The 15,543-nt window shown below is 37.4% G+C and overlaps 2 long non-coding RNA genes across 2 annotated transcripts; both read left to right on the top strand.

The window, feature by feature from the left end:
* The first annotated feature begins 5,292 nt into the window (after positions 1-5,292).
* Positions 5,293-7,371, top strand: LOC139891783 (uncharacterized). The gene is made up of 3 exons (XR_011773834.1): positions 5,293-5,471; positions 6,642-6,708; positions 7,172-7,371. It is a non-coding gene; the product is annotated as an uncharacterized lncRNA (long non-coding RNA).
* A 5,220-nt stretch (positions 7,372-12,591) lies between these two features.
* Positions 12,592-14,670, top strand: LOC139891784 (uncharacterized). Its single transcript, XR_011773835.1, has 3 exons — positions 12,592-12,770; positions 13,941-14,007; positions 14,471-14,670. It is a non-coding gene; the product is annotated as an uncharacterized lncRNA (long non-coding RNA).
* Positions 14,671-15,543: the final 873 nt, after the last annotated feature.

Raw genomic sequence — 15,543 nt, forward strand, 5'->3', positions numbered from 1 at the left:
TATTTTTATTATTATTATTATTATTATTATTACTTTTATTATTATTATTATTATTATTACTATTAGTGTATTATGGGTGTGTTAATATAAATTATTAATATTATTTGTGGTATTAATATTATTACTATTGCTTTTAACTATGTTTTACTAACACTAGTACTAGTATTAGTATTTTTATTTTTTAGCCGCTTAGAGCCTAAATTGATTTTCAGGGAGACTTTTAAACCCATGAAATTTTGATTCTATCATTTTCATGGCGTCTCAATATATATATATATATATATATATATATATATATATATATATATATATATATATATATATATATATATATATATATATATATATATATATATATATATATATTTTTTTTTTTTTTTTTTTTTTTTTTACTATTTTTATAAATAAATAAAAAAAGGCCGGAGGTCCACTCGGAAGCAATCTCTTTATCCGCCGAATAAAGAGAGGGATGACTTTCTCTACTTTTCTGGGTGGAGAAATGACTTGTTTTTATTCTCGGATAAGGGAAGGATTGTCTACATCTCACCTCCCCCATACACCACTCAAGTGGTATTGGGTACTGTTGTTGTTGTGTTGTTGTTGCATTCATCTTTTCAGATGAGTGTATCAAATCTTTTAATATTCTTAAAGAAAAACTCACTAATGCGCCTATTATGATAACACCAAATTGGAATCTACCATTTGAACTAATGTGCGATGCAACTGATTTTGCAATGGGAGCCGTTTTAGGACAAAGGATTGAAAAACGATTTCAACCTATATATTATGCTAGTAAGACGTTACAAGGAGCACAAACGAACTATACAACTACTGAAAAAGAACTCCTTGCTATTGTCTTTGCTTTTGACAAATTTCGATCATATCTCGTTCTAGCAAAAACGGTGGTCTATACCGACCATTCTGCTCTTAGATACTTATTTTCAAAACAAGATGCTAAACCAAGATTAATCCGTTGGATCTTACTCTTACAAGAGTTTGATATTGAAATTCGAGATAAAAGAGGAGCAGAAAATCTCGCCGCTGATCATCTTTCTCGTCTTGAAAATCCCGAATTAGAAGTTCTAAATGAATCGGCCATACAAGACAACTTTCCTGATGAATATCTATTGAAGATAGATTATAAAGAAATCCCATGGTTTACAGACTATGCAAACTACTTAGTTTGTGGATTCCTTGAAAAAGGATTATCGTACCAAAGACGAAAGAAATTCTTCAGTGATATAAAACACTATTTTTGGGAAGATCCACATCTATTTAAAAGTTGTCCCGATGGAATAATACGCCGATGTGTATTTGGAGATGAAGCTAGTAAAATATTAAACCATTGTCACACAGGACCAACAGGAGGGCATTATGGGCCTCAACTAACAGCAAGAAAAGTTTATGATGCTGGATTCTATTGGCCTACAATTTACAAAGACGCACACCTTCTTTGCAAATCCTGTGATGCTTGTCAAAGGGCCGGAAAAATAAGTCAACGTGATGAAATGCCACAAAATGTCATCCAAGTATGTGAAGTATTTGACATTTGGGGTATTGACTTTATGGGTCCATTTCCAAAATCTCATAATAATCTATATATACTCGTAGCCATTGATTATGTATCTAAATGGGCGGAAGCACAAACTCTCCCAACTAACGATGAACGAGTTGTAGTCAACTTTTTAAAACGTCTTTTTGCAAGGTTTGGAACACCGAAAGCTTTAATAAGTGATCGGGGTACTCATTTCTGTAATAATCAACTTGAGAAAGTTCTTAAAAGATATGGAGTAACTCATAAAATCTCCACCGCATATCATCCACAAACAAGTGGACAAGTTGAAAATACCAACCGAGCTTTAAAATGTATTCTAGAGAAAACCGTAGGATCAAATCCGAAGGAATGGTCCATTAAATTGGAGGATGCACTCTGGGCTTTTAGAACAGCCTACAAAACTCCAATTGGAACCACACCTTTTAGACTTGTTTATGGAAAAGCATGTCATCTTCCAGTAGAAATTGAACACAAAGCATTTTGGGCTTTGAAGACATGTAATCTTGATTTACATGAAGCCGGACGTCTACGATTAAGTCAACTAAACGAATTAGAAGAATTAAGACATGAAGCATACGATAATTCGTTAATCTATAAGGAAAGAACGAAGAAATGGCATGATAAAAGAATCAGAAGTTCAAAAGAATTTAAGGAAGGAGACAGAGTTCTTCTTTTCAATTCACGATTCAAGCTATTTCCTGGAAAATTGAAATCAAGATGGTCTGGACCATTCATAGTCAAAAGAGTTTTTCCATACGGAATGATAGAATTAATAAATTCAAAAGGGATTGAATTTAAAGTTAATGGTCACAGAGTTAAACATTACATACATGGTCCGATGGAAGTCGATAACGAAGTTAATCACAATTTCGACACCACGGCTAACTAAGTGTGGGGAGAATCAAGTCTTTAAAGGATAATATGTATTTCTGTTAGAGTTAGATTATCTGTTTTCGTGTAGTTCTCGAAAATGGAACCCGAATGGTCTTTCCCTAGCAGACCCTAAAGAACTAGTCTTCTCCCCCCATTCTGAATTTTTATTTTTTTAGGAAATGAAGACTGCCTGTGAACTAAACCATGGTCTAATGCTACACGCTTTGATCACTAAACGTAATAATGACATACTACCGAGTGAACTAGTATCAGTAATCAGAGAAAGAATGGACGGAGTTAGAAAAGAATCCAGATGCGAAGATAATAAGTTACAATTTGGTAAAGGAAAATCAAAATCCGCAGCGAAAAGAAGAGCACGACACCTAGAAAGATGTCACAAATGCGGAAAATGGTCACATGGAGGTAAATGTTCAAATAATCAAACCTATTCAAACACCGAATTTGTTACTTTATGCAGAGACGGACCGTTCATATGTTTAGAAGAAAAGACACTGAATGCTCGAGGTTACGCCTATGTAGCTATGGAAAACCAATTAAACCGACTATCTTATGAATGGGATAGATCATATAACTAAGAAATCTATTTCACAGGTATGTCTGTACAGTTTTTATTTTATTTTTTTTTATTTTTAACCTTTTGATAATAAACGCTAATTTGTTCGCTAAAAAGTATTAAATTGGTATTGAATAAAATTAGGTTTGGCGACCGAAATTATTGATATCATTCAAAAATTTATTACATCACTGCGAAATTTAACGTTTATTCTTAAGGTATAAATATCTTTAATCAATCAACCCAAAATATTTCAAAAATTCGTCATGAGTTAAATTAGATCTTGGAACCGAAATTACTTTACCGAAAAGAGGGGCACATATTTTTGATAATATTTGATTGATTAAAGTGGGATAAAAAGCCAAAAAGATTTTTAATTTTATTTTTACCATGTTTTTAAAATTAATATATAAATCTTAAATTAATATTGTAAACTTTGTAAAATCAATATATTTAAAATTGTAAATATTTGAAAAATTAATATAAGTTTGGTGTGAATTTATAATATGAATTTTTAAATTAAGATTGGTGTGAATTTTTAATTTTTAAAATATGAATTTTAATTTTATGCATTTCAAATTTTAAGTTTGGTGTGAATTTTTAATATTAATTTTAAATTTTATATTTAAGTTGTGTGAATTTAAAAACAAAAATATACTTTATCTCATTAAGTTAAAAATATGATTTTTAAAATTCGTCGTAAGTTGAAGACTTGGTCTTTGAACCGAAATTGCTTTACCCAAGGGAGGGACGAGAACTTTTATTATCATTATTTTTAATCTTATTGAATTAAAAGTATGCCAAAAACATTAAAAAAAACCCAAAAATCTTAGCTTTTAAAACAATCGCTACAAAAAGATAAATTTTAAAATTTTGTCGAGGAACGGACTAGGACATCGATCCGAAACGACCTCGTCCTAAATAACAAGGGAAACAAAATTTTAAATTAATTAATTAATTGTTTTAATTAGTATAAGATGTAAAATAAAAAAAAATAAAAAAAATAAACAAACTCCGCGACTCGCGGAGTTTGAAGGGGAAATCTCCGCGACTCGCGGAGGGACCAAAACCCAGAAAAAAAATAAAACGTAAAAAACTAATCAGTTTGAAACCACACACCACAAACTCAAAGAAAAACACTGCGAACAAAAACCCGAAAAATACACCCCAAAATCACAATTTTTAACCGTTAATCACCAAATTTTTTACTAAAATCATGTTGAGAAGGATGCTATCAAGGAATTACTCAAGAAAAACGGTAAATTTCTACACCTAAACACTATTTAATCCGAAATTAGTGTTCTTGAGCAATTTTTTCCCCAATTTGATTTTGATGCTTTTTAGTGAAATTAGGCTTAAATTGTTTATGTATTATGCTTGTATAACCTAGATTGATGCTGTTTAACATGATTAGAAGCCTTAAACTTCAAATTTTGAGTAATCTAGGGTTTGTGTTCTTGAGCAATTTGGGGCTTTTTGATATAAACAGGTTATGGTCGATTTTTGTCATGAATTGTTGCTAAATTAAGTAGTGTAACATGTCTAGGTAGTTAAATGATCCAAACTTTGAGCCTAAACATGATTTTGAGAATTAAAGTGGACTTTTTCAAGTCTAAAATTCATGAACTTGATTTTTGAAAGATAATGCCATTTGAAACTTGTTTAATTGCTAGTAATGATTATTTTGACATGTTATTTGAGTTGAATGCTTATGAACTTGGCGAACATTTTCGTATATGCTTATTTGAAAAAGTGTAGATTTGATGAAAATATGAAAATGAGCTTAAGTTTGATATAAATTGATCATGTCATTGTAATTATTTTGATTGATGATTTTGCTGACACTAATGCATATTTGGATGCACAAAAATTGTGTTTGATGTGTTTTGCAGACTGAAAGGGGTGAATCTTCATCCCAAGCCCACAATGCTCCTACTGAGAATGCGGAACAACAGGAGGTGGATAACTACTACAAGCAGGATATACCTCATCCAGTCATGACCTTTTCTGATATGCACTTGGAAGAGTTGCACCCGAACCTGAGATTTGACAGACTTTGGATAGATTATCCAAAATATCAAAGGGGTTTGCATACTCTTCATTCTTGTAACATCCCGCCTTTTTCCATTTACTTTTCCGTTTAACTATTTAAGTTCCGTTATATGTTTATAACACATCTCGTTAATACGCGTTTGAATTATCTCGTTTAGGTAATTCCCGTACCCGTTTCCTAAGTTGAGGGACTAAAGTTGCCAAATGGAGAAAGAGATGACTAGGTCAACTAGTCAACTCTTTCCTCTCCATTCATTTTATCACCTCCCAAATAATACTTCACCCTTTTTCTCTCAAAACCCTCAAACCTTCAATCATCATCCAAATTCGTTCAAGAAGGATTCGATCAAAACAAATTGCATATTTGAACTCCTCGTGATCTCCTCTTCGTTTCCATACCGATTTCATCAATTTTGGGTAACTTTCTAAAATCACTAATTCTTGTGTTCTTGAGATTTTTAAGTTATAAGGTTGTTAATTAGTGTCTATGGCTCGAGTCTAGTTTGTTTATGTGATTTATATGCTCGATCTCGTTGTTTTAGTGTAACTAGCATGAACTTGAATTTTGGTGTGTTGATCTTGAAATTTGAGTGTTCATATGTTGTTTGATGCTAAGAGATCATGTTTTAATTGTGTTTCTAGTGTTACTAGCTTCATTATGATGTATAGTTTGATTAATGAAACCTCCTAAACTTGATTATGAAATTTGGTGAATTTAGATTAAGGTTTCATGAACTTAAAATGGACTTTTAATGATTTGAATGACATGGAATGTTAGTTGTAAGTGTTAGGTTGTGTTGTATGCTTAATTACCTTCAAAACGGCATATCATATGTATAAATTGGATTCCCGAAACTTAAATTAAAATTGATAAACTTGAAACTTGAAAATAAACCTCTATTGATCGCTTGACGGGATTTCGGTTATAGTATATGATGTTTTTGCTTGATGAAAAGTGCTTAGTTGCGTTCCTTGTCGAAAGAGCTTTCCGATGATATAAACTACATGTTCTAATTGTTCGCGGTTTGTAAAATGTGTTGGTTTGTGTTTTGGTTCGTGCAATTGAGAAATTCAGCAAACAGGGCCTGTAAGGCATTTGGGACGCCGTCCAGATACTTGGGACGCCGTCCCACCATTTGAACCTAGACGCCGTCTAGGATGGCAGGACGCCGTCCCACCCTTCATTGTGGGACGCCGTCTAGCTCTTTGGGACGCCGTCCCATTGTGCTAAAACTGACTGTTCGCCTTGGTCATTTGACATGAAAATGTTTGCTATGCTACGGACCTCCGATTAACATGAAACTTGGCCAACATGCTCATATATGATTATATAACTTAGAAAAATTGTCGGATATCCAACCCGACCCCGTTGACTTTTCTGTTGACTTTGACCCGACCAAGTTGACTTTTAATCAAACTTAACCAAATACTTGTGCAATCGTTCTAACATGTTTTTATACTTGTACCTTGCATGAAACATGACAACTTGACTCACATGCTACATTATTGAGTCATAACGAGCCATAGGACTAATTGAACATCTTTGACCTATCGTGTTTACCGTTATTGATACGACCTATTGTTTAGGTCAAGACTAGCATTGTTCTTTGCACACATTTACTTGTCGAAGTACTTTACTACTCGTACACTCAAGGTGAGATCATAGTCCCACTTTTACTCTTTTTGAACTTACATTTGGGATGAGAAAACATAAATATTTCTTTTACTAAGTGAACACAAGTACAGGAAAACAAACATTCTACATACGAGTTTAGAACAAAATCCTCAATTCGATTATCATTAGTTACACTTGCCGGGTGTAAGCGAGAACTTATGTTGTATGGATCCATATGGGTTTGACAAACCCTCATTCAAACGGTTCGCTACCGTTTACGAATGAAATATATTTTCGAGAAACAGTGTATGTTCTAGCACTAAGTGATGGGGTTCAATGGAAGGAAATGTTAAGCATTGATAATTGGGTGCTCGTGAAACAAACTTTTGGAATGTATTACTATTATTTCATTGATGCAAATCTTGTGGTTCACTTGTACTTACTTACTTAAACCTATGATTTCACCAACGTTTTCGTTGACAGATTTCTATGTTTTTCTCAGGTCCTTGAACGATACATGATACATGCTTCCGCTCATTATTTGATACTTGCATTGGATGTCGAGTATATGTGCATTTCATGGAGCGTCTTTTGACTTTACTTTAAACCATGTCGCCTAGATTTCATTCGTATTATAACGTTGTAACTTAACTATTGGTTGAACAATTCTTGTAAACTTTGGGAACAATCTTTATTATGAAATGAAGGCGACATATTTTGGTCAAACTTTGTCTTAAAGACTTATGACCACGTAACGGGACCTAAGTAGACGGCGCCGTCAAACATGGTTTGGTCGGGTCGCTACAGATGGTATCAGAGCGTTGGTTGTAGGGATTTAGAGTTCATTGGTGTCAACCCCGAGTCATAGGGTACATTAGTGAGTCTAGACTACAACCGGCATATAGACTTGAAGTAGGAATTACTTGACTACTTGTGCATTTATACTCGAACGCTTCTACTCATACCTACTCTTAGTTCATCTTAATCTCACGTTGTTTAATTTGATCGACGCGCCACCTTGACTATATGAAATGATGTCGAATGCACATATGAATCAGGGTAATATAATTTCCGGGATTATATTACGGTGACTCATATGAACGTTCCGACATTATGACATAAAGAATTTAAGGCGAGTCGAGGAAAAACTTCTCTTTATCTTTATTCTATATCACGGTTAGTATTATTGAGAATACTAATCAATGATATTCTTGTGTCTTGAAGGAACAATGGCTCCTCGTCGTGTACGCCGCAATGAAACTCCTGAACAAGCTCTCGAACGAATGATAGCAACCGCCGTAGATGCGGCCATGGCCGGTCACTCATCCAACAACAATAATAATAACAACCACAATAACAACAACAACAACAACAACAATGGAGCCGGAAACTCAAACGAGGGATGCTCCTATAAAGCTTTCATGGGATGCAAACCTCACACTTTTGATGGAACCGGGGGACCGGTCGTGCTCACCCGATGGTTTGAGCAAACGGAAGCCGTCTTTAGCATAAGCGGTTGTCGGGACCAAGACAAGGTCAAATACTCCACTCACACTTTCTCCGGAATTGCTCTAACATGGTGGAACACCTATGTTCAATCGGTGGGTACCGATGAAGCTCATGCCCTCTCTTGGGCCGATCTAAAGGAAAAGATGATTGTTGAATATTTTCCGCGCGAAGAAACCCGAAAACTTGAGGAAGAACTAAGAGCTTTGAAAGCGGTCGGAAACGATCTTAAAGCTTATAATCAACGCTTCGCCGAACTATCCTTGATGTGTCCTAATCTTGTTAACCCCGAATCTCAAAGGATTGAGCTCTACATGCTCGGTCTTCCAAAAAGCATCAAACAAGGGGTGATGTCATCCAAACCCACTACTCATCAAGCCGCTATGAACATGGCTCGCCAACTAATTGAAACGGTTGACGAAATCGTAGTTCCGGCACCTAAGGCCGAGGATAAATCGGGCGGCAACAAAAGAAAGTGGGAACCCTCCCAATCAAGCAACAACAACTTTGCCAAGAAATCCTTCACTTTCGACGGCAAGAAGGGTTATGCCGGGAACCTACCTCTTTGCAACAAATGCAACAAACATCACTTTGGTGAATGTGGCAAGTTAATTTGCCACCGGTGCCAAGGAGTTGGTCATAAGGCCAACGATTGTAAAAGTGCCACTCCCGTTGCTCGAAAGTGGCCCAATGCACCAAAGACGGGCACTTGTTACGAATGTGGTCAAACGGGTCATTATAGAAATGCATGCCCGAAAAGGAAAGATAACACCAATACGCGCGGCCGAGCTTTCAACATCAACACCGAGGAAGCCCGGGATGACACTGAACTAGTCACGGGTACGTTTCTTCTCAACAATTCTTATGTCTCTTGCTTATTCGATTCGGGTGCCGATAAATGCTTTGTATCCGAGACTTTGACTCATTCTTTTAGCACTCCACCTCTTCCATTAGATACCGCTTATACCATTGAAGTGGCTAACGGGAAACTATTAAGTGCCAACACATATTACCGAGGGTGTACGATAAACATTTTGGGTAAGGAATTTGAAATTGACTTGATACCCATGGAACTAGGAAGCTTTGATGTAATAATCGGTATGAATTGGTTAGCCAAAACGAAATCTCACATCCTTTGTGATCTTAACGCAATCCGAATTCCTATCGAGAATGGTGAACCTTTGATTGTTTATGGCGATAAGAGTTGCCCCAGACTCAACCTCGTTTCGTGCCTTAAAGTTAGAAAACTGCTCCGTAAGGGTTGTTTTGCGATCCTTGCCCACGTTAAGAAAGTCGAGCCCGATGATAAGCATATCGATGATGTGCCAATTGTTAGTGACTATTCCGATGTATTTCCCGACGAATTGCCGGGTCTTCCGCCTCATCGACCGGTTGAATTCCAAATCGATCTTATTCCGGGGGCCGCACCCGTAGCACGTGCACCATATAGACTCGCCCCATCCGAAATGCAAGAATTGCAAAGTCAAATCCAAGAACTACTTGATCGTGGTTTTATCCAACCTAGCCATTCACCTTGGGGCGCTCCTATTTTGTTTGTTAAAAAGAAAGACGGATCCCTACGAATGTGCATTGATTATCGTGAACTAAATAAATTGACGGTTAAGAACCGATATCCTCTTCCTCGCATCGATGACCTCTTTGATCAACTACAAGGGTCTTGTGTATATTCGAAAATCGATCTCCGCTCGGGTTATCATCAATTGAGGGTTAAGGGGGAAGATGTCTCCAAAACCGCTTTCCGAACTCGTTATGGTAGTTATGAATTCCTTGTCATGCCATTTGGTCTCACTAACGCACCGGCGGTGTTCATGGATCTTATGAACCGCGTGTGCAAACCGTATCTTGACAAATTCGTTATCGTGTTCATCGATGATATTTTAGTCTATTCAAAAAGCGAAGAAGAACACGAGGAACACCTCCGACTTGTGCTTGAACTTTTAAGACAAGAACAACTCTATGCCAAATTCTCCAAGTGTGAATTTTGGTTAAAGGAAGTTCAATTTCTTGGTCATGTTGTAAGTGATCAAGGTATTAAAGTCGATCCCACGAAAATCGAAGCCATTAGTAAATGGGAGACTCCTACTACTCCTACTCACATTCGTCAATTTTTGGGTCTCGCCGGGTACTATCGTAGATTCATCGAAAATTTCTCTTTGGTTGCACGTCCTCTAACCGCATTGACTCACAAGGGAAAGAAATTCATTTGGGCGACCGAACATGAATCCACATTCCAAATCTTGAAAACGAAGCTAACCACCGCTCCTATCTTGTCACTTCCCGAAGGCAATGATGACTTTGTTGTATATTGCGATGCCTCAAAACATGGTTTTGGGTGTGTATTGATGCAACGAACGAAAGTCATTGCTTATGCTTCTCGACAACTCAAAATTCATGAACGAAACTACACGACGCATGATCTCGAACTCGGAGCTGTTGTCTTTGCACTTAAAATGTGGAGACACTATCTTTATGGAACCAAGAGTACTATCTTTACCGACCACAAAAGTCTCCAACACATTTTCGATCAAAAGCAACTAAACATGAGACAACGAAGGTGGATTGAAACCTTAAACGATTACGATTGCGAGCTTCGTTACCATCCCGGGAAGGCAAATGTAGTAGCCGATGCCTTAAGTCGAAAAGAAAGAGCGGTGCCTCTCCGTGTCCGAGCTTTAAACATCACCATTCACACCAACCTTAATAGCCAAATTCGGGTAGCCCAAGATGAGGCTCTCAAGGATGAAAACATCTCTCTCGAACACTTGAACGTCCTCACCTCTCGATTCGAAGTTAAAGAAACCGGACTCCGATATTTCGCCGGAAGAATTTGGGTGCCTAGTTATGGGGATCTACGAAGCCTTATTTTAGATGAAGCCCATAAGTCACGATACTCGATTCACCCCGGTGCCAATAAGATGTACCACGACCTTAAACAACTATATTGGTGGCCGAACATCAAAAGGGACGTAGCTACTTATGTTTCCAAGTGTTTGACATGTTCCAAAGTCAAGGCCGAACACCAAAGACCGTCCGGATTACTTCAACAACCCGAGATCCCGCAATGGAAGTGGGAAGGGATAACGATGGATTTTATCACCAAGCTACCAAAAACGACGGGCGGTTATGATACCATTTGGGTTATTGTTGACCGTCTCACCAAATCCGCACACTTCCTTGCCATGAAAGAAACGGACAAAATGGAGAAACTTGCACAACTTTACATTAAGGAGATCGTAGCCCGACACGGTGTACCTTTATCGATTATCTCCGACCGAGATGGTCGTTTCGTTTCTAGATTTTGGCGTACATTGCAAGAAGCGTTGGGAACACGTTTAGACATGAGCACCGCATATCATCCTCAAACCGATGGACAAAGCGAACGTACAATTCAAACCTTAGAGGACATGTTACGAGCTTGCGTGGTTGATTTCGGAAAAGCTTGGGACAAGCACTTACCTCTCGCCGAGTTCTCTTACAACAATAGTTATCACGCGAGTATTAAAGCCGCACCTTTTGAAGCGCTATATGGCCGCAAATGTCGTTCACCTCTTTGTTGGGCCGAGGTAGGCGACGTGCAAATCACCGGACCCGAACTCATTCACGAAACCACCGAGAAAATCGTTCAAATCCGAGATAGGCTTAGGACGGCCCGAAGTCGTCAAAAGAGCTATACCGACAAACGACGCAACGATCTTGAATTTCAAGTCGGTGACCGAGTAATGTTAAAAGTCGCACCTTGGAAGGGTGTAATCCGTTTTGGGAAACGCGGGAAGCTAAATCCGCGGTATATTGGTCCTTTCGAAATCTTGGAGCGTATTGGAACCGTTGCTTATCGTTTAGATCTTCCGCCTCAATTGAACTCCGTTCATCCTACCTTCCATGTATCTAACTTGAAAAAGTGTCTTGCCGAACCCGATATCGTCATCCCTCTCGAAGAACTTACTATTGATGACAAACTTCATTTTGTGGAGGAACCGGTTGAAATTGTGGACACCTCCGTCAAGACATTGAAACAAAGCCGAATCCCGATTGTCAAGGTTCGTTGGAATGCCAAAAGAGGACCCGAGTTTACTTGGGAAAGACAAGATCAAATGCAAAGGAAGTATCCTCATCTATTCGTGAATTCGGAAACGCAAGATCTCGAGGAAGAAACAACGACTACTACGCCTACTTAAATTTCGGGACGAAATTTCTTTTAAGGTGTAGGTAATGTAACATCCCGCCTTTTTCCATTTACTTTTCCGTTTAACTATTTAAGTTCCGTTATATGTTTATAACACATCTCGTTAATACGCGTTTGAATTATCTCGTTTAGGTAATTCCCGTACCCGTTTCCTAAGTTGAGGGACTAAAGTTGCCAAATGGAGAAAGAGATGACTAGGTCAACTAGTCAACTCTTTCCTCTCCATTCATTTTATCACCTCCCAAATAATACTTCACCCTTTTTCTCTCAAAACCCTCAAACCTTCAATCATCATCCAAATTCGTTCAAGAAGGATTCGATCAAAACAAATTGCATATTTGAACTCCTCGTGATCTCCTCTTCGTTTCCATACCGATTTCATCAATTTTGGGTAACTTTCTAAAATCACTAATTCTTGTGTTCTTGAGATTTTTAAGTTATAAGGTTGTTAATTAGTGTCTATGGCTCGAGTCTAGTTTGTTTATGTGATTTATATGCTCGATCTCGTTGTTTTAGTGTAACTAGCATGAACTTGAATTTTGGTGTGTTGATCTTGAAATTTGAGTGTTCATATGTTGTTTGATGCTAAGAGATCATGTTTTAATTGTGTTTCTAGTGTTACTAGCTTCATTATGATGTATAGTTTGATTAATGAAACCTCCTAAACTTGATTATGAAATTTGGTGAATTTAGATTAAGGTTTCATGAACTTAAAATGGACTTTTAATGATTTGAATGACATGGAATGTTAGTTGTAAGTGTTAGGTTGTGTTGTATGCTTAATTACCTTCAAAACGGCATATCATATGTATAAATTGGATTCCCGAAACTTAAATTAAAATTGATAAACTTGAAACTTGAAAATAAACCTCTATTGATCGCTTGACGGGATTTCGGTTATAGTATATGATGTTTTTGCTTGATGAAAAGTGCTTAGTTGCGTTCCTTGTCGAAAGAGCTTTCCGATGATATAAACTACATGTTCTAATTGTTCGCGGTTTGTAAAATGTGTTGGTTTGTGTTTTGGTTCGTGCAATTGAGAAATTCAGCAAACAGGGCCTGTAAGGCATTTGGGACGCCGTCCAGATACTTGGGACGCCGTCCCACCATTTGAACCTAGACGCCGTCTAGGATGGCAGGACGCCGTCCCACCCTTCATTGTGGGACGCCGTCTAGCTCTTTGGGACGCCGTCCCATTGTGCTAAAACTGACTGTTCGCCTTGGTCATTTGACATGAAAATGTTTGCTATGCTACGGACCTCCGATTAACATGAAACTTGGCCAACATGCTCATATATGATTATATAACTTAGAAAAATTGTCGGATATCCAACCCGACCCCGTTGACTTTTCTGTTGACTTTGACCCGACCAAGTTGACTTTTAATCAAACTTAACCAAATACTTGTGCAATCGTTCTAACATGTTTTTATACTTGTACCTTGCATGAAACATGACAACTTGACTCACATGCTACATTATTGAGTCATAACGAGCCATAGGACTAATTGAACATCTTTGACCTATCGTGTTTACCGTTATTGATACGACCTATTGTTTAGGTCAAGACTAGCATTGTTCTTTGCACACATTTACTTGTCGAAGTACTTTACTACTCGTACACTCAAGGTGAGATCATAGTCCCACTTTTACTCTTTTTGAACTTACATTTGGGATGAGAAAACATAAATATTTCTTTTACTAAGTGAACACAAGTACAGGAAAACAAACATTCTACATACGAGTTTAGAACAAAATCCTCAATTCGATTATCATTAGTTACACTTGCCGGGTGTAAGCGAGAACTTATGTTGTATGGATCCATATGGGTTTGACAAACCCTCATTCAAACGGTTCGCTACCGTTTACGAATGAAATATATTTTCGAGAAACAGTGTATGTTCTAGCACTAAGTGATGGGGTTCAATGGAAGGAAATGTTAAGCATTGATAATTGGGTGCTCGTGAAACAAACTTTTGGAATGTATTACTATTATTTCATTGATGCAAATCTTGTGGTTCACTTGTACTTACTTACTTAAACCTATGATTTCACCAACGTTTTCGTTGACAGATTTCTATGTTTTTCTCAGGTCCTTGAACGATACATGATACATGCTTCCGCTCATTATTTGATACTTGCATTGGATGTCGAGTATATGTGCATTTCATGGAGCGTCTTTTGACTTTACTTTAAACCATGTCGCCTAGATTTCATTCGTATTATAACGTTGTAACTTAACTATTGGTTGAACAATTCTTGTAAACTTTGGGAACAATCTTTATTATGAAATGAAGGCGACATATTTTGGTCAAACTTTGTCTTAAAGACTTATGACCACGTAACGGGACCTAAGTAGACGGCGCCGTCAAACATGGTTTGGTCGGGTCGCTACAATTCTAAGGTTGTTGAGGTACCGAGGGTCATAGAATGGGGACCCTTAGAAGCTGTAGAATTGGCCGGGCCAATTAGGGAATTACTTGTACACAGGTATGGTAATTCTACTTTTAATGACTGGGTACGTTTATTTACCATGCGTAGACCTGTATATAAAGTATGGTGTGAAGAATTGTTGTGTAGTATAGAGTTGAATGATCGGGTAGCTAGTTTAACCGATCGTTCTTTTATTAGATTTTTGTTAGGCGGTTCGATGCACCACATGTCTTTACTAGACATGGCTCAGGCTTTACGTATATATACGCCTGAGGAGTTAGCATCTGCCGATTGTAGAGGGTTGATACTAAATGGTAGAAAGATAGATGAAAATTTTGATACACACAGTGTGTGGAGTCAAATGACAAGCCATCACCGTTTCAAAGGGGGAAATTACTCTTATTTGGATATAGATAGAGCTGAATTAAGAGTAATTCATAGGTTTTTAGCTAATTCGATTACACAAAGGGGTAAGAACAAGGAAAAAGTAAATGAACAGGATTTGTTTTACCATATGTGTATTCGAGACCCACAAAGCGCTGTAAGTATACCGTATTGTGTGGGTTATTATTTATCAGCTATGGTTCGGGGGATGAGACCGCATAACATAATAGGAGGTGGTATTTTTATTACTTTGATTGCTGAATATCTCGGTATGGATATAAGTCGGGGGGATTATTAGTCGAAGAACCAGAACCCCGCGATACTATAGGTTTAAATGTATACCATGGT

Source organism: Rutidosis leptorrhynchoides, chromosome 2, assembly GCF_046630445.1.
Source record: "Rutidosis leptorrhynchoides isolate AG116_Rl617_1_P2 chromosome 2, CSIRO_AGI_Rlap_v1, whole genome shotgun sequence".
Classification (NCBI taxonomy): Eukaryota; Viridiplantae; Streptophyta; class Magnoliopsida; order Asterales; family Asteraceae; genus Rutidosis; species Rutidosis leptorrhynchoides.